The following is a 22,217-nucleotide window of genomic DNA, read 5'->3' on the forward strand; positions in this document are numbered from 1 at the left end:
TTAAGATCTAGGAGCCAGGATGAGTTTACTCGCGCATGCTCAGTGCACACGTCCTAATTCGAGGTGACAAACACGAATTACCAAATTATCCACAGGAAAGGGACCATGAATTGAGCGTGTGTATATCTCAGTATCGCTGCGCATGCTCAGTAAAACACGCGTAGAGCGCGAGACACCGATTAGTAAAGCATGTGAAGAACTGAGATTTGAGCCGGGCACGCCTACATCTCCGAACACTGCGCATGCTCAGTGTTGTGACCGGGGGCGAGGTCATAAACATGGCGGGCGCTGAGACACTAATCGCCAAAGTCTGCGCGAGAAAGGATGATGATCCGAGCATGCGTACATCCCGCAGCCGATAAAAGGCCACGGCGCTGAGACACAAATCCTTAGAGCATGCGCAAGAATGAAAGAGCAGTGCAGACGGGGGAGGTATGCTCGGCGATGACAGCACGAGCAGACCTTGCAATTACGAATCGTGAGCAGAGCACGCTGGAAGGAAAGGCATGTGCTGTGTTTAGACCTGCCTGCATTCATTACACGTGAGTAGAATGTTCAGGGAGAATGCAGAGCTGAGAATGTTATGATATGAGAGTGTTCCAGGGCTGACAGAAAGATGTAAGCGCTGTGAGAGGATGCCGGTGGGTGTCCTATGTCCCCATAACTTACCTGACTCTAAGAACTGTATCTGATGTACCTGAACTTAAGTAAAAGAGTTAACTGTTCACCTGGAGATGTCAGAGTCATTTGTGGACAGGGACCCAACACATCAGCATGCTACAAGAAACACCCACCATACAACGCTTTAGTGGCATGACCTAAATGAAAGTATTGCAAACTTGAAGATAATCTTTTCTGTCATATATTGAAAATACATACTATTATGGAGTGAAGGACTGTATAGGGGAGGCCCACGGCATGTTGCGCCGCACCAGCACGCGCTGCAATCAGACGCTGTCAGCCGGAGTTAGTGCATTACCTCCACGTTCACTCTTCCTCGTCCCAGTACTTACTTCATGAGGCACCCGCCTCCGACACAGGACCTTCTTCTGTTTCTTTAAATCCGTATAACTCCTCCCCCACATCCATGTCACTCAGATTAAATTTTTCCTGCCTCCGACAGGTTGGACTTTTTCTTCCCGGTGCGGGGCACCAGGGAGCACCGATTGCTGACCCCCTGGGGGGGGCTTGTGGCGGGGCCCTCGGCTCCCTCAGGTGCGGCACTGCTCCTGGGCCCCCTGCGGGGCTTGGGGTCACAGTTGAGCTGGATTGCCTCGCTCGGTTCTTTGCTGGGCTCCGGACCGCAGCGTGAGCATTGTGTCCCGGGTCCTGCACGGCCCGGGGGAAGGTAAGGAGAGGGGAGGACTGGGCTTGATGTTTTTCCCCTCTTCTCCTGTTTTGGCCATCTTGATTCGACTTGGCAGTATGGGCTAGCCTTCCCTTTTGTTGTGAGGCCTCTCTGCTTCTTTTCGTGGGGTGACAGTGGCAGAGAGTCTTTGGGAGTGCGGGGGCTCTGTTCTGTCGCAGGCATGTCACATACCACCCGCTCCTCCGACACACACAGCACAGGATGCACCGGATGTTAGCTGCATTATCTGGGGGAAGGTAAGGAGAGGGGAGGACTGTGCTTGATATTTTCCCCTCTCTTGCTGGTATGGCCATTTTGACTCCTTCAACATGCCGTTTTCCTCGTGCTTTGTGTGCACATCTTTATTGGAAATGATGGCAAGCACTTGGCAGTATGGGCTAAGCCTTCCCTTTTGTTGTGAGGCCTCTCTGCTTCTTGTCGTGGGGTGACTGTGACAGAGTATTTGAAAGTGCGGGGGCTCTGTTCTGTCGCAGGCATGCCACATACCACCCGCTCCTCAGAGACACACGGCCCAGGATGCACCGGATGTCAGCTGAATTCTCTGGGGGAAGGTAAGGAGAGGGGAGGACTGTGCTTGATGTTTTCCCCTCTCTTGCTGGTATGGCCATCTTGACTCCTTTGAAAGGCCGTTACCTCGTGCTCTGTGTACACACCTTTATTGGAAATTATGGCAAGCACTTGGCAGTATGGGCTAGCCTTCCTTTTTTGTTGTGAGGACTCTCTGCTTCTTGTCGTGGGGTGACTGTGACAGAGTATTTGAAAGTGCGGGGCTCTGTTCTGTCACAGACATGTCACATACTACCAGCTCCTCAGACACACACAGCCCAGTATGCACCGGATGTTGGCTGCATTCCTTGCGTGCTGCCTGTGAATACGGCACAGATTTTGGACACATCTGCAAGCGGCCGGAAGGGTACCGGCCTGGCATAGTCTACACTTCGGGTTCGAGTCTCAGCGGTGCTGACTCGGTCCTTCATCCTTCCTAGACCGATGCAGTGGAACGATTTAGGGCATGGGGCTACGAGCTACTGGATACAGGGCTCAAGCCACCTCTCAGTCATGTGGTGTGTTAGTGGTGTGTTTGGGTCTGTGCTAGCTATGGACGCAGACTCCTTGTCCTGTCCTCTTCCTCTAAACTGCGCAAGGGAAAGTCAAAGGAGTTGATTTGCTTTTCCCTTGTCCGGCATGGGATTATGGAAAATGATCATGGAAGTAACGGCCATGCAGGGGGTTCCCAGTGTCTCTTCTTTTAGGCCCTAGGTCCTCCGGTGCTGACGTGTTGCTTTCACGACTCCTCTCAGACTTGTGGGAAGTGATAGGGCACAGGGTGGCACATGTCTGTGCTTAGAGGGGTTCTCAGAGCCCCTGGTGCCGGTGGAGGGGGATGTCACTTCAGTGGGTTTTCCAGTATAGGCATACCTCATGTAGGGGGTTGCCTTTGATGTCGGCTTTCCGGGATGGATTGCTTTGCCCCGCTTTGTGACAGTACTCTGCCCTTTTGACGCCAGCCTGGTGGCTCCTCTGTCGGCTGAGGGGGCCATAGTCTGCTGGACTTCTGGGCTGTCCAGTATCTTCCTTTTGATAGGTCAAATCTTTTTGTGGGCTGACAAGCATGCTGTTATATTGTGGCGCAGGCCTGTTTCAACGTCCTGTGATTTCCCTCTGGTGCAAGTGCAGTGACTGGCGGTTTTCCCTGGCTCCTCGTCTCTATCTTCTCGGAGGTGTATGGGACCGGTGGGGTTCGGCTTCCTGGGTAATGGGCTCCTTCTGGAGGGGGTATCAGTTGCCGTTCCTGTCTCCTCCTGTCCAGGTTTGCATGGTTAGGACTTTGGTACCCAGCTCATGGTCCAAGTAGTTGGCCATGGGATCCGTTCTCTCTGAACGGTTGTTGTGGGTTACCGTCTTGCCCGTTCCTCTCCCTGTTCGGGGTCAAGTTTTCTACTTGCGGGTGTTCCTGGTCCCTATGCCTTCTAGGATGTGTCACCTGCTTATGGGTCTCAAGACCCTGCACTGCTTGTCCGGACGTCTGGGGAGAGCGTACTCTGGATGTTGTGCAGGGGGCGCGCTTGCTGGCTGTTCTGGGCTGGGTTCTCAGAAGGCAGTATGTCTCGACTCACCTGTTGCTGAAGTTACGGGGCACGTGGCGTCTTGCATGTTTTCCAGTTCCTTGAGCCTGTCTTCCGTTACGTCTCCTGGTGTCTTATACTCTCTCCCACTGGCTCCCGACATCTCGGCTTTCGTAGTTTTGTTTTCAGTGTCCCCAGCGCTGCGAGTGTCCCTGCTATGGTGGCGGGGGGTTTCAGGTCTACAGGCTGAGGTGTGCATGGTCCTTCCTCCTGTGACCTCTCCTACTACCAACACCAGCAGAAAGGGTATACATTGGGGGTCCTCTCAGCTCAAGGGTTGTGAGATCTGGGGAGAGCCGGTGATCATCCAATTGGCAAGAGTTGTGCCATTGTGCAAGCTCTGGTGTACTTCGAGGAGTTGCTGGACGGTCGGCGGTTTTTGGTCCGATCGGACAATACGACGGCCTTGGCATATGTGAACTGCAAAAGGGGTTCCGGCTGTTCCTTGAATGCTATGGCAGCGCTGATAGGCACCTGGGAGGAATCTCATCTGGTGTATCTGCTGGCCTCACGTATCAGAAGGGTGGACAATGTTCAAGCGGATCTTCTCAGACGCCGGTTTTCACTCCTCTGCAGAACTGGTCCTGTTGGCCCAGGTCTTTGCGGTGACCTGTGTCAGATTAGGGTCCTTGGTTCTAGACCTGTTTGCATCCCCGGCCTCAGCAGAAGTTCCCCTCTTCTGCTCTCGGTTTCAGGTTGAGGGGATTGGGGGATGGACGCCCTCTCTGTACAGTGGCCTTGGGGTTTTCCTTTATGCCTTTCCGCCTATTCCCCTTCTGCCCCGGGTGGTTTGGCGCATCTGAGTGTCCAGGGTGACTGTGTTGTTGTTAGCTCTGTTCTGGTGCCGCCGGAGTTGGCTCCCCTCTCTGTTGGAGCTTCGTTCCTAGGAACCTTGGCTGGTTCCGAGGTGGCCGTGTCCCCTTCAAGGGGATCTGTGGTTAGAATTCCACCGAATGCAATGGGCGGTGTGGCTATTGCTCAGTCTAGGTTGATATCTCAGGGGTTCTCAGATCCTGTAGTTGAGTCCAAATGGATGCTCTTAGACCCTCCACTCTGAAGGTGTTAGGCAGACATTGGGGCCATTTCCGAGACTGGTATGGGCAGTCTGGGATCCCTCCCCTGCGTTCTGGCCTCTGCTATCCTTCGGTTCCTCCAGGAGGGGTTTTGACAGGGGCCTGGCAGTTTTTCCAGGCTTCGCTCTCAGCGGGCCTCCATGAAATTCCTTTTGGGGGACTCTGACGGTCACTTGGATGGGGAGGTGTTGGTGGGGAAGTTGATCCAGGGTTTTTCTTCTTCCCTTCCTTGTGCTGATAAAGGGCTTTCCTTTTGGGATCTCCCTCTTGTATTACGGTTCCTTCATGGGCCTCCTTTTGAGCCCATTTCCGAGATTGATATCAAACATCTTACACTGAAATCTGCTTTTCTTATTGCCCTCACTTCTGCCCATAGGCTTGGGGAGATTGGGGCTCTCTTATGGCACGCTCCTTTCCTGAGGGTGCTGCCAGACTCGGTGGTGCCGGGGTGTGGTCCGAAGTTTCTCCCTTCAGTTGTCTCTCGGGTTTCACACCTCTCAGGGTCTGGTTCTCCCTGACTTCTTTCATGATCCAAGAACGCCTGAGGAGGTGGCTCGGCTTAACATTGATGTCCGGCGGGACGCGTTGGAGTATTTGGCTTGGTTTGCCTTTTCCACCAATCTGATAGTCTTCTGATTGCTTGTGGTCTGGCTGGGGCTGGGCATAACGCATCTGTGGTTTCCATTTTCCGGTGGTTCCGGGTTGTGATCTCTAGGGCCTATGTGGCTTCTGGCCTGCCTGTGCCTGCGCACAATCAGGGGCGGTCTACCAGGGGTTTTGCGGCTTCCTGGCCCGATGTAAGGAGGGATTTTCTCTGCAAGAGATTTGTATGGCTGCCGCCTTGGCTGGTCTAGGCATTTTCATCAACCGCTATGGGTTGAGTTTCTCCCACTCGGGGGTTTGTTCCTTCGTGGTTGGAGTTTTTGTCTGTGGGGATGTGATTTGAGTTATTGTGGGTGTGTTTTGCTGCACTGTTTTTGGCTCTGTCTCATTGGGACCTTTTCCCCGTTGATGCTTTGGTATACCTCATGAAGTAAGTACTGGGACGAGGAAGAGTGGACGTGGAGGTAATGCTCTGATTACTTACCGGTAATCTTCATTACTCCTAGTCCTACTCTTCCTCGTCACAGTACTGACGACCCTCCTCACCCTCCCTGTGGGGAAGGTCCCATGCTCCGGCTTGGTAATATGAAACTGAGTGACAAGGATGTGGGGGAGGAGTTATAGGGATTTAAAGAAATAGAAGAAGGTCCTGTGTCGGAGGTGGGTGCCTCATGAAGTAAGTACTGTGACGAGGAAGAGTAGGACTAGGAGTAATGAAGATTACCGGTAAGTAATCAGAGCAATAACTGACTGGCGAATGGCCATCTGCTGCTTGCTGATAGATTTTATCCATCAGCTGTGATTGTTGGATGCCGAGGTTTGAGCCTCATTACCCAATCTTTTCGGGTTGAATGTGGGGCGGGAACTGTATTTAATGCAGCCCTTCATCACGTCATCTGTGAAGCTGGCCTGTATATGCCCGCACTGGCAAATTCTGTAGCTGCAGCCAGGGCACAGTTACCGGGCAGTTACAGTGCCTGCTGTCTTTCTCTATTGTGGCAAACCTCCCACGGTTGAGCGATATCTCATGCATGGTCCCAGGCCGTCACATCAGGTGGTGTTGGGGCGGTTTACTGCTGGTGCTCACAAACGATGGCTCGGGCCTCAACCTGGTCCTGGCCGCACAAGCACCCTCCTGTGTGAGGTTCGCAGCCATGGCGATGTTGGCTCGAGAATTTTTTATTTTTATTTAATATTATTATGCTTGCTCGTACCCTAGACAGCGTACTTCACCCGCTATTGTCTGGGCCTCTAGGTGATATGATCTTGACATGATTGAGCTCTCTGATTGCCACTCTATGTCAGGGGGTAGATGCAATCAATGGTCGTGGGCTGAATATGTGTTCCTACCATATGAGCAGGGTTGGTCTCGTTGCACACTTGTCGTCAGCTGAAACCGTGAATTTTGGCAAAATCATGTCCACTAGTATGTTATACTATCGAATCAACACTGTCCAGGATGCAGTTCCATTTAGGGGTCTGCTTTGCGAGGCTCTGCGTCATCCGGGGCCAAACGCTGTGTATCAGGGACCTCTCACTGTGGTCCGTAGTACAGGAGTGAGCGTTGTGCTTGATCCGGTGGGATCTACAGTCGTTCCTGCTTTGTTATCTGGTTTAAAGAATGAACTGTGTCCTCCCATTTCGTAGGGTTGTTTGAAATTTGTTTTATGGGTGTGTTCCCAAACTGTGCCAATCCGCCGTGGTTGTTTCCACCTCACCAGGTGTCTTTTGGTTGTGAGGGATATTATGTCCCAACCTCACCATTCACTTTGTATATCCTGCCTCTGCTTCACTGCATCTCACTGTTCGGCCCCAGCATTCAAGTCCCTGCTATGATTCCACAGCACGAGGCAAGGGATGGCAGGCCTCCCTATTACACTGGAGACACCATCTTCTGCGCATGTTCCCTGCTGACCCACCTTTTTCTCTGCAGGTTGCCAGCTGACCCGCCATCTTCTGCGCAGGGTCCCAGCTGACTCACCTTCTTCTGCGCAGGTTCCCAGCTGACCCGCCATCCCCTGCGCAAGTTCCCAGCTGACCCGCCATCTTCTGTGCAGGTTCCCAACTGACCCGCCATCTTCTGCGCAGGCTCCCAGCTGACCGGATTTTTTCTGCGCAGGTTCTCAGCTGACCGGCTTTCTTCTGCGCAGATTCCCAGCTGACGCGCCTTCTTATGTGCAAGGCCTTCTTCTGCGCAGGTTCTCAGCTGACCCGCTTTCTTGTGCCCAGGTTCCCAGCTGACCCACCATCTTCTGCGCATGTTCCCTGCTGACCCACCTTTTTCTGCGCATGTTCCCTGCTGACCCACCTTTTTCTGCGCAGGTTCGCCAGCTGACCCGCCTTCTTCTGTGAAGGTTCCCAGCTGACCTGCCTTCTTCTGTGCAGGTTCCCAGCTGACCTGCCTTCTTCTGTGCAGGTTCCCAGCTGACCCTCCTTCTTCTTGCAGGTTCCCAGCTGACCCGCCTTCTTCTGTGCAAGTTCCCAGCTGACCCGCCTTCTTCTGCGCAGGTTCCCAGCTAACCCACCTTCTTCTGCACAGGTTGACCCGCCTTCTTCTGCGCTGATTCCTTGCTGACCCACCTTCTTTTGCGCTGGTTCCCTGCTGACCCGCCTTCTTCTGCGCAGGTTGCCAGCTGACCTGCCTTCTCCTATGCAGGTTCCCAGCTGACTTGCCTTCTCCTGTGCAGGTTCCCAGCTGACTTGCCTTCTCCTGTGCAGGTTCCCAGCTGACTTGCCTTCTCTGGTGCAGGTTCCCAGCTGACTTGCCTTCTCCTGTGCAGGTTCCCAGCTGACTTGCCTTCTCCTGTGCAGGTTCCCAGCTGACTTGCCTTCTCTCTTGCAGGTTCCCAGCTGACTTGCCTTCTCCTGTGCAGGTTCCCAGCTGACTTGCCTTCTCCTGTGCAGGTTCCCAGCTGACCTGCCTTCTCCTGTGCAGGTTCCCAGCTGACTTGCCTTCTCCTGTGCAGGTTCCCAGCTGACTTGCCTTCTCCTGTGGAGGTTCTCAGCTGACTTGCCTTCTCCTGTGCAGGTTCCCAGCTGACCCGCTTTCTTCTGCGCAGTTTCCCTGCTGACCCGCCTTCTTCTGCGCAGGTTTCCAGCTGACCTGCCTTATTCTGCGCAGGCTCCCAGCTGACCCGCCTTATTCTGCACAGGCTCCCAGCTGACCCGCCTTATTCTGTGCAGGCTCCCAGCTGACCCGCCTTATTCTGCGCAGGTTCCCAGCTGACACGCCATCTTCTGCGCCTGTTTCCCAGCTGAACCACTTTTTTTCTGCGCAGGTTCGCCAGCTGACCCGCCTTCTGTGCAGGTTCCCAGCTGACCTGCCTTCTTCTGTGCAGGTTCTCAGTTGACCCGCCTTCTTCTGTGCAGGTTCCCAGTTGACCCGCCTTCTTCTGTGCAGGTTCCCAGCTGACCCACCTTCTTCTCACAGGCTCCCAGCTGACCCACCTTCTTCTTGCAGGTTCCCAGCGGACCCACCTTCTTCTGCGCAGATTCCCAGCTGACCTGCCTTCTTCTGCACAGATTGAACCACCTTCTTCTGCACAAGTTCCCTGCTGACCCGCCTTCTCCTGCGCAGGTTCCCTGCTGACCCGCCTTCTCCTGCGCAGGTTCCCTGCTGACCCGCCTTCTCCTGCGCAGGATCCCAGCTGACCCGCCTTCTCCTGTGCAGGTTCCCAGCTGACCCGCCTTCTCCTGTGCAGGTTCCCAGCTGACCCGCCTTCTCCTGTGCAGGTTCCCAGCTGACCCGCCTTCTCCTGTGCAGGTTCACAGCTGACCCGCCTTCTCCTGTGCAGGTTTCCAGTTGAGCCACCTTCTTATGCGCAGTTTGCCTGCAAATCCGCCGTCTTCTTCGCAGATTCCCAGCTGACCCACGTCTTCTGTGCAGACTCCCAGCTGAACCACCTTTTCTGTGCAGGTTCCCAGCTGACCTGCCTTCTTCTGCGCAGGGTCCCAGCTGACCCGCCTTCTTCTGCGCAGGGTCCCAGCTGACCCGCCTTCTTCTGCGCAGGTTCCCAGCTGACCCGCCTTCTTCTGCGCAGGTTCCCAGCTGACCGGCCTTCTTCTGCGCAGGTTCCCAGCTGACCCGCCTTCTTCTGCGCAGGTTCCCAGCTGACCCGCCTTCTTCTGCACAGGTTGACCCACCTTCTTCTACACAGGTACCCTGCTGACCTGCCTTCTGATGCGCAGGTTCCCTGCTGACCCGCCTTCTCCTGCGCAGGTTCCAAGCTGACCAGCCTTCTCCTGTGCATGCTCCCAGCTGACCAGCCTTCTCCTGTGCTGGTTCCCAGCTGACCTGCCTTCTCCTGTGCTGGTTCCCAGCTGACCTGCCTTCTCCTGTGCTGGTTCCCAGCTGACCTGCCTTCTCCTGTGCAGGTTCCCAGCTGACCTGCCTTCTCCTGTACAGGTTCCCATCGGACCTGCCTTCTCCTGTGCAGGTTCACAGCTGACCCGCCTTCTTCTGTGCAGGTTCCCAGTTGAACCACCTTTTCTGCGCAGGTTCCCAGCTGACCCGCCTTCTCCTGCGCAGGGTCCAAGTTGACCCGACTTCTGCACAGGTTCCCAGCTGACCCGCCTTCTTATGCACAGGTTTCCAGCTGACCCACCATCTTCTGCGCATGTTCCCTGCTGACCCACCTTTTTCTCTGCAGGTTGCCAGCTGACCCGCCATCTTTTGCGCAGTGTCCCAGCTGACCCGCCATCTTCTGCGCAGGTTCCCAGCTGACCCGCCATCTTCTGCACAGGCTCCCAGCTGAACCACCTTTTCTGCGCAGGTTCCCAGCTGACCGGCCTTCTCCTGCGCAGGGTCCAAGTTGACCCGACTTCTGCACAGGTTCCCAGCTGACCCGCCTTCTTATGCACGGGTTTCCAGCTGACCCACCATCTTCTGCGCATGTTCCCTGCTGACCCACCTTTTTCTCTGCAGGTTACCAGCTGACCCGCCATCTTCTGCGCAGTGTCCCAGCTGACCCGCCATCTTCTGCGCAGGTTCCCAGCTGACCCGCCATCTTCTGCACAGGTTCCCAGCTGACCCGCCATCTTCTGCACAGGTTCCCAGCTGACCCGCCATCTTCTGTGCAGGTTCCCAGCTGACCCGCCTTCTCCTGTGCAGGTTCCCAGCTGACCCGCCTTCTCCTGTGCAGGTTCACAGCTGACCCGCCTTCTCCTGTGCAGGTTTCCAGTTGAGCCACCTTCTTATGCGCAGTTTGCCTGCAAATCCGCCGTCTTCTTCGCAGATTCCCAGCTGACCCACGTCTTCTGTGCAGACTCCCAGCTGAACCACCTTTTCTGTGCAGGTTCCCAGCTGACCTGCCTTCTTCTGCGCAGGGTCCCAGCTGACCCGCCTTCTTCTGCGCAGGGTCCCAGCTGACCCGCCTTCTTCTGCGCAGGTTCCCAGCTGACCGGCCTTCTTCTGCGCAGGTTCCCAGCTGACCGGCCTTCTTCTGCGCAGGTTCCCAGCTGACCCGCCTTCTTCTGCGCAGGTTCCCAGCTGACCCGCCTTCTTCTGCACAGGTTGACCCACCTTCTTCTACACAGGTACCCTGCTGACCTGCCTTCTGATGCGCAGGTTCCCTGCTGACCCGCCTTCTCCTGCGCAGGTTCCAAGCTGACCAGCCTTCTCCTGTGCATGCTCCCAGCTGACCAGCCTTCTCCTGTGCTGGTTCCCAGCTGACCTGCCTTCTCCTGTGCTGGTTCCCAGCTGACCTGCCTTCTCCTGTACAGGTTCCCATCGGACCTGCCTTCTCCTGTGCAGGTTCACAGCTGACCCGCCTTCTTCTGTGCAGGTTCCCAGTTGACCGGCCTTCTTCTGCGCAGGTTCCCAGCTGACCCGCCTTCTTCTGCGCAGGTTCCCAGCTGACCCGCCTTCTTCTGCACAGGTTGACCCACCTTCTTCTACACAGGTACCCTGCTGACCTGCCTTCTGATGCGCAGGTTCCCTGCTGACCCGCCTTCTCCTGCGCAGGTTCCAAGCTGACCAGCCTTCTCCTGTGCATGCTCCCAGCCGACCTGCCTTCTCCTGTGCTGGTTCCCAGCTGACCAGCCTTCTCCTGTGCTGGTTCCCAGCTGACCTGCCTTCTCCTGTGCTGGTTCCCAGCTGACCTGCCTTCTCCTGTGCTGGTTCCCAGCTGAACTGCCTTCTCCTGTGCAGGTTCCCAGCTGACCTGCCTTCTCCTGTACAGGTTCCCATCGGACCTGCCTTCTCCTGTGCAGGTTCACAGCTGACCCGCCTTCTTCTGTGCAGGTTCCCAGTTGAACCACCTTTTCTGCGCAGGTTCCCAGCTGACCCGCCTTCTCCTGCGCAGGGTCCAAGTTGACCCGACTTCTGCACAGGTTCCCAGCTGACCCGCCTTCTTATGCACAGGTTTCCAGCTGACCCACCATCTTCTGCGCATGTTCCCTGCTGACCCACCTTTTTCTCTGCAGGTTACCAGCTGACCCGCCATCTTCTGCGCAGTGTCCCAGCTGACCCGCCATCTTCTGCGCAGGTTCCCAGCTGACCCGCCATCTTCTGCGCAGGTTCCCAGCTGACCCGCCATCTTCTGTGCAGGTTCCCAGCTGACCCGCCATCTTCTGTGCAGGTTCCCAGCTGACCCGCCATCTTCTGCCCAGGCTCCCAGCTGAACCACCTTTTCTGCGCAGGTTCCCAGCTGACCCGCCTTCTCCTGCGCAGGGTCCCAGTTGACCCGACTTCTGCACAGGTTCCGAGCTGACCCGCCTTCTTATGCACAGGTTTCCAGCTGACCCACCATCTTCTGCGCATGTTCCCTGCTGACCCACCTTTTTCTCTGCAGGTTGCCAGCTGACCCGCCATCTTCTGCGCAGGTTCCCAGCTGACCCGCCATCTTCTGCGCAGGTTCCCAGCTGACCCGCCATCTTCTGCGCAGGTTCCCAGCTGACCCGCCATCTTCTGTGCAGGTTCCCAGCTGACCCGCCATCTTCTGTGCAGGTTCCCAACTGACCCGCCTTCTTCTGTGCAGGTTCCCAGCTGACCCGCCTTCTTCTGCACAGATTGACCCACCTTCTTCTGCACAGGTTCCCTGCTGACCCACCTTCTCCTGCGCAGGTTCCCAGCTGACCTGCCTTCTCCTGCGCAGGTTCCCAGCTGACCTGCCTTCTCCTGTGCAGGTTCCCAGCTGACCTGCCTTCTCCTGTGCAGGTTCCCAGCTGACCTTCCTTCTTTCATGCAGGTTCCCAGCCGACTTGCCTTCTCCAGTGCAGGTTCCCACCCGACTTGCCTTCTTCTGTGCAGGTTTCCAGTTCAGCCACCTTCTTCTGCGCAGTTTCCTTGCTGACCCGCCTTCTTCTGTGCAGGTTTCCAGCTGACCCGCCGTCTTCTGTGCATGCTCCCAGCTGACCCACCTTCTTCTGCGCAGGGTCCCAGCTGACCCGCCTTCTTCTGCGCAGGTTCCCAGCTGACCCGCCTTCTTCTGCGCAGGTTCCCAGCTGACCCGCCTTCTTCTGCGCAGGTTCCCAGCTGACCCGCCTTCTTCTGCGCAGGTTCCCAGCTGACCCGCCTTCTTCTGCGCAGGTTCCCAGCTGACCCGCCTTCTTCTGCGCAGGTTCCCAGCTGACCCGCCTTCTTCTGCGCAGGCTCCCAGCTGACCCGCCTTCTTCTGCGCAGGCTCCCAGCTGACCCGCCTCCTTCTGCGCAGGTTGCTGACCCCTCATATTCTCCGCCACTTCCCAGCTGGCCCGCCTCCTTCCGCGCAGGTTCCAGTTTACGCGCCTTCTTCTGCGCAGTTTCCCAGCTGACCTGCCTTCTTGTGCGGAGGTTCCCAGCTGACCCGCCTTCTTCTGCGCAGGCTCCCGGCTGACCCGCCTTCTTCTGCGCAGGCTCCCGGCTGACCCGCCTTCTTCTGCGCAGGCTCCCGGCTGACCCGCCTTCTTCTGCGCAGGCTCCCGGCTGACCCGCCTTCTTCTGCGCAGGCTCCCTGCTGACCTGCCTTCTTCTGCGCAGGCTCCCGCTGACCTGCCTTCTTCTGCGCAGGTTCCCAACTGACCCCACTTCTTCTGCGCGGGTTCCCAGCTGACCCGCCATCTTGTGCGCGGGCTCCCTGCTGACCCGCCTTCTTGTGCGCGGGCTCCCAGCTGACCCGCCTTCTTGTGCGCAGGTTCCCTGCTGACCCGCCTTCTTCTGCGCAGGTTCCCTGCTGACCCGCCTTCTTCTGCGCAGGTTCCCTGCAGACCCGCCTTCTTTTGCGCAGGTGCCCTGCTGACCCGCCTTCTTCTGCGCTGGTTCCCTGCAGACCCGCCTTCTTTTGCGCAGGCTCCCAGCTGACGCGCCTCCTTCTGCGTAGGTTTCCTGTTGACCCCCCTCCTTCTGCGCAGGTTCCCAGCTGACCCCTCATCTTCTCTGGCACTTCCCATCTGACCTGCCTACTTCTGTGCAGGTTCCCAGTATACGCACCTTCTTCTGTGCAGTTTCCCAGCTGACCTTCCTTCTTGTGCAGAGTTTTCCAGCTGACCCTCCTTCTTCTGCGCGGGCTCCCGGCTGACCCGCCTTCTTCTGCGCAGGCTCCAGGCTGACCCGCCTTCTTCTGCGCAGGCTCCAGGCTGACCCGCCTTCTTCTGCGCAGGCTCCCGGCTGAACCGCCTTCTTCTGCGCAGGCTCCCGCTGACCTGCCTTCTTCTGCCCGGGTTCCCAACTGACCCCACTTCTTCTGCGCGGGTTTCCAGCTGACCCGCCATCTTGTGCGCGGGCTCCCAGCTGACCCGTCTTCTTGTGTGCGGGCTCCCAGCTGACCCGTCTTCTTGTGCGCAGGCTCCCAGCTGACCCGCCTTCTTGTGCGCAGGTTCCCAGCTGACCCGCCTTCTTGTGCGCAGGTTCCCAGCTGCCCCGCCTTCTTGTGCGCAGGTTCCCAGCTGCCCCGCCTTCTTGTGCGCAGGTTCCCTGCTGCCCCGCCTTCTTGTGCGCAGGTTCCCTGCTGACCCGCCTTTTGTGCGCAGGTTCCCTGCTGACCCGCCTTCTTGTGTGCAGGTTCCCAGCTGACTCCCCATCTTCTCTGCCACTTCCTAGCTGACCCGCCTCCTTCTGCGCAGGTTCCCAGTTTACGCGCCTTCTGTGCAGTTGCCTAGCTGACCTGCCTTCTTGTGCGGAGGCTCCCAGCTGACCCGCCTGCTTCTGCGCAGGCTCCCAGCTGACCCGCCTGCTTCTGCGCAGGCTCCCAGCTGACCCGCCTTCTTCTGCGCAGGCTCCCAGCTGACCCGCCTTCTTCTGCGCAGGCTCCCAGCTGACCCGCCTTCTTCTGCGCAGGCTCCCAGCTGACCCGCCTTCTTCTGCGCAGGCTCCCAGCTGACCCGCCTTCTTCTGCGCAGGCTCCCAGCTGACCCGCCATCTTCTGCTCATGTTCCCTGCTGACCCACCTTTTCTGGGCAGGTGCCCAGCTGACCAATCTTCTTCTACGCAGGTTCCCAGCTGACCCACCTTCTTCTGCGCAGATTCCCAGCTGATCCGCCTTCTTCTGCAAAGGTTGACCCACCTTCTTCTGCGCAGGTTCCCTGCTGACCTGTCTTCTCCTGTGCAGGTTCCCGGCTGACCTGTCTTCTCCTGTGCAGGTTCCCAGCTGACCTGTCTTCTCCTGTGCAGGTTCCCAGCTGACCTGCCTTCTCCTGTGCAGGTTCACAGCTGAATTGCCTTCTCCTGTGCAGGTTCCCAGCTAACCCATCTTCTTCTGTGCAGGTTCCCAGCTAACCCGCCTTCTTCTGTGCAGGTTCCCAGCTGACCCTCCTTCTTCTGCGCAGGTTCCCAGCTGACCCGCCTTCTTCTGCGCAGGTTCCCAGCTGACCCGCCTTCTTCTGCGCAGGTTCCCAGCTGACCCGCCTTCTTCTGTGCAGGTTCCCAGCTGACCCACCTTCTTCTGCGCAGGTTCCCAGCTGACTGACCTTCTTCTGCACAGGTTGACCCACCTTCTTCTGCGCTGGTTCCCTGCTGAGCCATCTTCTTCTGCACTGGTTCCCCGCTGACCCGCATTCTTCTGCGCTGGTTCCCTGCTGACCCTCCTTCTTCTGCTCAGGTTTCCAGCTGACCCGCCTTATTCTGCACAGGCTCCCAGCTGACCCGCCTTATTCTGCGCAGGCTCCCAGCTGACCCGCCATCTTCTGCGCCTGTTCCCAGCTAAACCACCTTTTTCTGCGCAGGTTCGCCAGCTGACCCGCCTTCTGTGCAGGTTCCCAGCTGACCTGCCTATTTCTGTGCAGGTTCCCAGTTGACCCGCCTTCTTCTGTGTAGCGTCCCAGCTGATCCACCTTCTTCTCACAGGCTCCAAGCTGACCCACCTTCTTCTTGAAGATTCCCAGCGGACCCACTGTCTTCTGCGCAGATTCCCAGCTGACCCGCCTTCTTCTGCACAGATTGACCCACCTTCTCCTGCACAGGTTCCCTGCTGACCCACCTTTCTCCTGTGCAGGTTCCCTGCTGACCCGTCTTCTCCTGTGCAGGTTCCCATCTGACCTGCCTTCTCCTGTGCAGGTTCCCATCTGACCTGCCTTCTCCTGTGCAGGTTCCCATCTGACCTGCCTTCTCCTGTGCAGGTTCCCAGCTGACCCGCCTTCTCCTGTGCAGGTTCCCAGCTGACCCACCTTCTTCTGTGCAGGGTCCCAGCTGACCCACCTTCTTCTGCGCATGTTCCCAGCTGACCCGCCTTCTTCTGCACATGTTCCCAGCTGACCCGCCTTCTTCTGCGCAAGTTCCCAGCTGACCCGCCTTCTTCTGCGCAGGTTCCCAGCTGACCCGCCTTCTTCTGCGCAGGCTCCCAGCTGACCCGCCTCCTTCTGTGCAGGTTTCCTGTTGACCCACCTCCTTCTGCGCAGGTTGCTGACCCCCCCATCTTCTCCGCCACTTCCCAGCTGACCTGCCTTCTTCTGTGCAGGTTCCCAGTTGACCCGCCTTCTTCTGTGCAGGTTCCCAGCTGACCAACCTTCTTCTTGCAGGTTCCCAGCGGACCCACCTTCTTCTGCGCAGATTCCCAGCTGACCCGCCTTCTTCTGCACAGATTGAACCACCTTCTTCTGCACAGGTTCCCTGCTGACCCGCCTTCTCCTGCGCAGGTTCCCTGCTGACCCGCCTTCTCCTGTGCAGGATCCCAGCTGACCCGCCTTCTCCTGTGCAGGTTCCCAGCTGACCCGCCTTCTCCTGTGCAGGTTCCCAGCTGACCCGCCTTCTCCTGTGCAGGTTCCCAGCTGACCCGCCTTCTCCTGTGCAGGTTCCCAGCTGACCCGCCTTCTCCTGTGCAGGTTCCCAGCTGACCCGCCTTCTCCTGTGCAGGTTTCCAGTTGAGCCACCTTCTTATGCGCAGTTTGCCTGCAAACCCGCCTTCCTCTTCGCAGGTTCCCAGCTGACCCGCCGTCTTCTGTGCAGGCTCCCAGCTGAACGACCTTTTCTGTGCAGGTTCCCAGCTGACCTGCCTTCTTCTGCGCAGGTTCCCAGCTGACCCGCCTTCTTCTGCGCAGGGTCCCAGCTGACCCGCCTTCTTCTGCGCTGGTTGCCAGCTGACCCGCCTTCTTCTGCGCAGGTTGCCAGCTGACCCGACTTCTTCTGCGCAGATTCCCAGCTGACTCGCCTTCTTCTGCACAGGTTGACCCACCTTCTTCTACACAGGTACCCTGCTGACCTGCCTTCTGATGCGCAGGTTCCCTGCTGACCCGCCTTCTCCTGCGCAGGTTCCAAGCTGACCAGCTGACCTGCCTTCTCCTGTGCATGTTCCCAGCCGACCTGCTTTCTCCTGTGCTGGTTCCCAGCTGACCAGCCTTCTCCTGTGCTGGTTCCCAGCTGACCTGCCTTCTCCTGTGCTGGTTCCCAGCTGACCTGCCTTCTCCTGTGCAGGTTCCCAGCTGACCTGCCTTCTCCTGTACAGGTTCCCATCGGACCTGCCTTCTCCTGTGCAGGTTCACAGCTGACCCGCCTTCTTCTGTGCAGGTTTCCAGTTGAGCCACCTTCTCATGCACAGTTTGCCTGCGGACCCGCCGCCTTCTACGCAGGCTCCCAGCTGACCCGCCTTTTCTGCACAGGTTCCCAGCTGACCCGCCTTCTCCTGCGCAGGGTCCAAGTTGACCCGACTTCTGCACAGGTTCCCAGCTGACCCGCCTTCTTATGCACAGGTTTCCAGCTGACCTACCATCTTCTGCGCATGTTACCTGCTGACCCACCTTTTTCTCTGCAGGTTGCCAGCTGACCCGCCATCTTTTGCGCAGGGTCCCAGCTGACTCACCTTCTTCTGCGCAGGTTCCCAGCTGACCCGCCATCTTCTGCGCAGGTTCCCAGCTGACCCGCCATCTTCTGCGCAGGTTCCCAGCTGACCCGCCATCTTCTGCGCAGGTTCCCAGCTGACCCGCCATCTTCTGTGCAGGTTCCCAACTGACCCGCCATCTACTGCGCAGGCTCCCAGCTGAACCACCTTTTCTGCGCAGGTTCCCAGCTGACCCGCCTTCTCTTGCGCAGGGTCCCAGTTGACCCAACTTCTGCGCAGGTTCCCAGCTGACCCGCCTTCTTATGCACAGGTTTCCAGCTGACCCACCATCTTCTGCGCATGTTCTCTGCTGACCCACCTTTTTCTCTGCAGGTTGCCAGCTGATCCGCCATCTTCTGCGCAGGGTCCCAGCTGACTCACCTTCTTCTGCGCAGGTTCCAAGCTGACCCGCCATCTTCTGCGCAGGGTCCCAGCTGACTCACCTTCTTCTGCGCAAGTTCCCAGCTGACCCGCCATCTTCTGCGCAGGTTCCCAGCCGACTTGCCTTCTCCTGTGCAGGTTCCCACCCGACTTGCCTTCTTCTGTGCAGGTTTCCAGTTGAGCCACCATCTTCTGCGCAGTTTCCTTGCTGACCCGCCTTCTTCTGCGCAGGTTTCCAGCTGACCCTTCGCCTTCTACGCAGGCTCCCAGCTGACCCGCCGTCTTCTGTGCATGCTCCCAGCAGAACCACATTTTCTGTGCAGGTTCCCAGCTGACCCGCCTTCTTCTGCGCAGGGTTCCAGCTGATCCGCCTTCTTCTGCGCAGGTTCCCAGCTGACCCGCATTCTTCTGTGCAGGTTCCCAGCTGTACCGCATTCTTCTGCGCAGGCTCCCGCTGACCTGCCTTCTTCTGCCCGGGTTCCCAACTGACCCAACTTCTTCTGCGAAGGTTTCCAGCTGACCCGCCATCTTGTGCGCGGGCTCCCAGCTGACCCAGCTTCTTGTGCGCGGGCTCCCAGCTGACCCAGCTTCTTGTGCGCGGGCTCCCAGCTGACCCAGCTTCTTGTGCGCAGGCTCCCAGCTGACCCGCCTTCTTGTGCGCAGGTTCCCAGCTGACCCGCCTTCTTCTGCGCAGGGTTCCAGCTGACCCGCCTCCTTCTGCGCAGGTTTCCTGTTGACCCACCTTCTTCTGCGCAGGTTGCTGACCCCTCATATTCTCCGCCACTTCCCAGCTGACCCGCCTCCTTCCGTGCAGGTTCCAGTTTACGCGCCTTCGTCTGCGCAGTTTCCCAGCTGACCCGCCTTCTGCGCAGGCTCCCGGCTGACCCGCCTTCTTCTGCGCAGGCTCCCGGCTGACCCGCCTTTTTCTGCGCAGGCTCCCGCTGACCTGCCTTCTTCTGCGCAGGTTCCCAACTGACCCCACTCAGGTTCCCAACTGACCCCACTTCTTCTGCGTGGGTTAACAGCTGACCCGCCTTCTTGTGCGCGGGCTCCCAGCTGACCCGCCTTCTTGTGCGCGGGCTCCCAGCTGACCCGCCTTCTTGTGCGCGGGCTCCCAGCAGACCCGCCTTCTTGTGCGCGGGCTCCCAGCAGACCCGCCTTCTTGTGCGCGGGCTCCCAGCGGACCCGCCTTCTTGTGCGCAGGCTCCCAGCTGACCCGCCTTCTTGTGCACAGGTTCCCTGCTGACCCGCCTTCTTGTGCGCAGGTTCCTTGCTGACCTGCCTTCTTGTGCGCTGGTTCCCTGCTGACCCGCCTTCTTGTGCGCTGGTTCCCTGCTGACCCGCCTTCTTGTGCGCAGGTTCCCAACTGCCCCACTTCTTCTGAGCGGGATCCCAGCTGACCCGCCTTCTTGTGCGCGGGATCCCAGCTGACCCGCCTTCTTGTGCGCGGGATCCCAGCTGACCCGCCTTCTTGTGCGCGGGCTCCCAGCTGACCCGCCTTCTTGTGCGCGGGCTCCCAGCTGACCCGCCTTCTTGTGCGCGGGCTCCCAGCTGACCCACCTTCTTGTGCGCGGGCTCCCAGCGGACCCGCCTTCTTGTGCGCAGGCTCCCAGCGGACCCGCCTTCTTGTGCGCAGGCTCCCAGCTGACCCGCCTTCTTGTGCGCAGGTTCCCTGCTGACCTGCCTTCTTGTGCGCTGGTTCCCTGCTGACCCGCCTTCTTGTGCGCTGGTTCCCTGCTGACCCGCCTTCTTGTGCGCTGGTTCCCTGCTGACCCGCCTTCTTGTGCGCAGGTGCCCTGCTGACCCGCCTTCTTGTGCGCAGGTGCCCTGCTGACCCGCCTTCTTCTGAGCAGGTTCCCTGCTGACCTGCCTTCTTTCATGCAGGTTCCCAGCCGACTTGCCTTCTCCTGTGCAGGTTCCCAGCCGACTTGCCTTCTCCTGTGCAGGTTCCCACCCGACTTGCCTTCTTCTGTGCAGGTTTCCAGTTGAGCCACCTTCTTCTGCGCAGTTTCCTTGCTGACCCGCCTTCTTCTGCGCAGGTGTAGGCTCCTAGCTGACGCGCCTCCTTCTGCGCAGGCTCCCAGCTGACGCACCTCCTTCTGCGCAGGTTTCCTGTTGACCCACCTCCTTCTGCGCAGGTTTCCAGCTGACCCCTCATCTTCTCTGGCACTTCCCAGCTGACCCGCCTCCTTCTGTGCAGGTTCCCAGTATACGCACCTTCTTCTGTGCAGTTTCCCAGCTGACCTTCCTTCTTGTGCAGAGTTTTCCAGCTGACCCGCCTTCTTCTGCGCAGGCTCCTGGCTGACCCGCCTTCTTCTGCGCAGGCTCCTGGCTGACCCGCCTTCTTCTGCGCAGGCTCCCGGCTGACCCGCCTTCTTCTGCGCAGGCTCCCGGCTGACCTTCCTTCTTCTGCCCGGGTTCCCAACTGACCCCACTTCTTCTGCCCGGGTTCCCAACTGACCCCACTTCTTCTGCACAGGTTTCCAGCTGACCCGCCATCTTGTGCGCGGGCTCCCAGCTGACCCGCCTTCTTGTGCGCAGGCTCCCAGCTGACCCGCCTTCTTGTGCGCAGATTCCCAGCTGACCCGCCTTCTTCTGCACAGATTGAACCACCTTCTTCTGCACAGGTTCCCTGCTGACCCGCCTTCTCCTGCGCAGGTTCCCTGCTGACCCGCCTTCTCCTGTGCAGGATCCCAGCTGACCCGCCTTCTCCTGTGCAGGTTCCCAGCTGACCCGCCTTCTCCTGTGCAGGTTCCCAGCTGACCCGCCTTCTCCTGTGCAGGTTCCCAGCTGACCCGCCTTCTCCTGTGCAGGTTTCCAGTTGAGCCACCTTCTTATGCGCAGTTTGCCTGCAAACCCGCCTTCTTCTGCGCAGGTTGCCAGCTGACCCGACTTCTTCTGCGCAGATTCCCAGCTGACCCCCCCTTCTTCTGCGCAGCATCCCAGCTGACTCGCCTTCTTCTGCACAGGTTGACCCACCTTCTTCTACACAGGTACCCTGCTGACCTGCCTTCTGATGCGCAGGTTCCCTGCTGACCCGCCTTCTCCTGTGCTGGTTCCCAGCTGACCAGCCTTCTCCTGTGCTGGTTCCCAGCTGACCTGCCTTCTGTGCTGGTTCCCAGCTGACCTGCCTTCTCCTGTGCAGGTTCCCAGCTGACCTGCCTTCTCCTGTACAGGTTCCCATCGGACCTGCCTTCTCCTGTGCAGGTTCACAGCTGACCTGCCTTCTTCTGTGCAGGTTTCCAGTTGAGCCACCTTCTCATGCACAGTTTGCCTGCGGACCCGCCGCCTTCTACGCAGGCTCCCAGCTGACCCGCCTTTTCTGCACAGGTTCCCAGCTGACCCGCCTTCTCCTGCGCAGGGTCCAAGTTGACCCGACTTCTGCACAGGTTCCCAGCTGACCCGCCTTCTTATGCACAGGTTTCCAGCTGACCTACCATCTTCTGCGCATGTTACCTGCTGACCCACCTTTTTCTCTGCAGGTTGCCAGCTGACCCGCCATCTTTTGCGCAGGGTCCCAGCTGACTCACCTTCTTCTGCGCAGGGTCCCAGCTGACTCGCCATCTTCTGCGCAGGTTCCCAGCTGACCCGCCATCTTCTGCGCAGGTTCCCAGCTGACCCGCCATCTTCTGCGCAGGTTCCCAGCTGACCCGCCATCTTCTGCGCAGGCTCCCAGCTGAACCACCTTTTCTGCGCAGGTTCCCAGCTGACCCGCCTTCTCTTGCGCAGGGTCCCAGTTGACCCGACTTCTGCGCAGGTTCCCAGCTGACCCGCCTTCTTATGCACAGGTTTCCAGCTGACCCACCATCTTCTGCGCATGTTCTCTGCTGACCCACCTTTTTCTCTGCAGGTTGCCAGCTGATCCGCCATCTTCTGCGCAGGGTCCCAGCTGACTCACCCTCTTCTGCGCAGGTTCCAAGCTGACCCGCCATCTTCTGCGCAGGGTCCCAGCTGACTCACCTTCTTCTGCGCAAGTTCCCAGCTGACCCGCCATCTTCTGCGCAGGTTCCCAGCCGACTTGCCTTCTCCTGTGCAGGTTCCCACCCGACTTGCCTTCTTCTGTGCAGGTTTCCAGTTGAGCCACCATCTTCTGCGCAGTTTCCTTGCTGACCCGCCTTCTTCTGCGCAGGTTTCCAGCTGACCCTTCGCCTTCTACGCAGGCTCCCAGCTGACCCGCCGTCTTCTGTGCATGCTCCCAGCAGAACCACATTTTCTGTGCAGGTTCCCAGCTGACCCGCCTTCTTCTGCGCAGGGTTCCAGCTGATCCGCCTTCTTCTGCGCAGGTTCCCAGCTGACCCGCATTCTTCTGTGCAGGTTCCCAGCTGTACCGCATTCTTCTGCGCAGGCTCCCGCTGACCTGCCTTCTTCTGCCCGGGTTCCCAACTGACCCAACTTCTTCTGCGAAGGTTTCCAGCTGACCCGCCAACTTGTGCGCGGGCTC

The 22,217-nt window shown here is 58.5% G+C and overlaps 1 protein-coding gene across 1 annotated transcript in view; it reads left to right on the plus strand.

Moving 5' to 3' along the window:
* The first annotated feature begins 405 nt into the window (after positions 1 to 405).
* Positions 406 to 22,217, plus strand: part of LOC138498474 (zinc finger protein 268-like) — a 544,482-nt gene continuing 522,670 nt past the window's right edge. The window contains exon 1 of the mRNA XM_069622224.1: positions 406 to 542. The gene's annotated coding sequence lies outside the window, so the exon portion shown is untranslated. The remainder of the gene's footprint in view (positions 543 to 22,217) is intronic.

Source organism: Ambystoma mexicanum, chromosome 5q (genome assembly GCF_040938575.1).
Source record: "Ambystoma mexicanum isolate Mex_15411 chromosome 5q, UKY_AmexF1_1, whole genome shotgun sequence".
NCBI lineage: Eukaryota > Metazoa > Chordata > Amphibia > Caudata > Ambystomatidae > Ambystoma > Ambystoma mexicanum.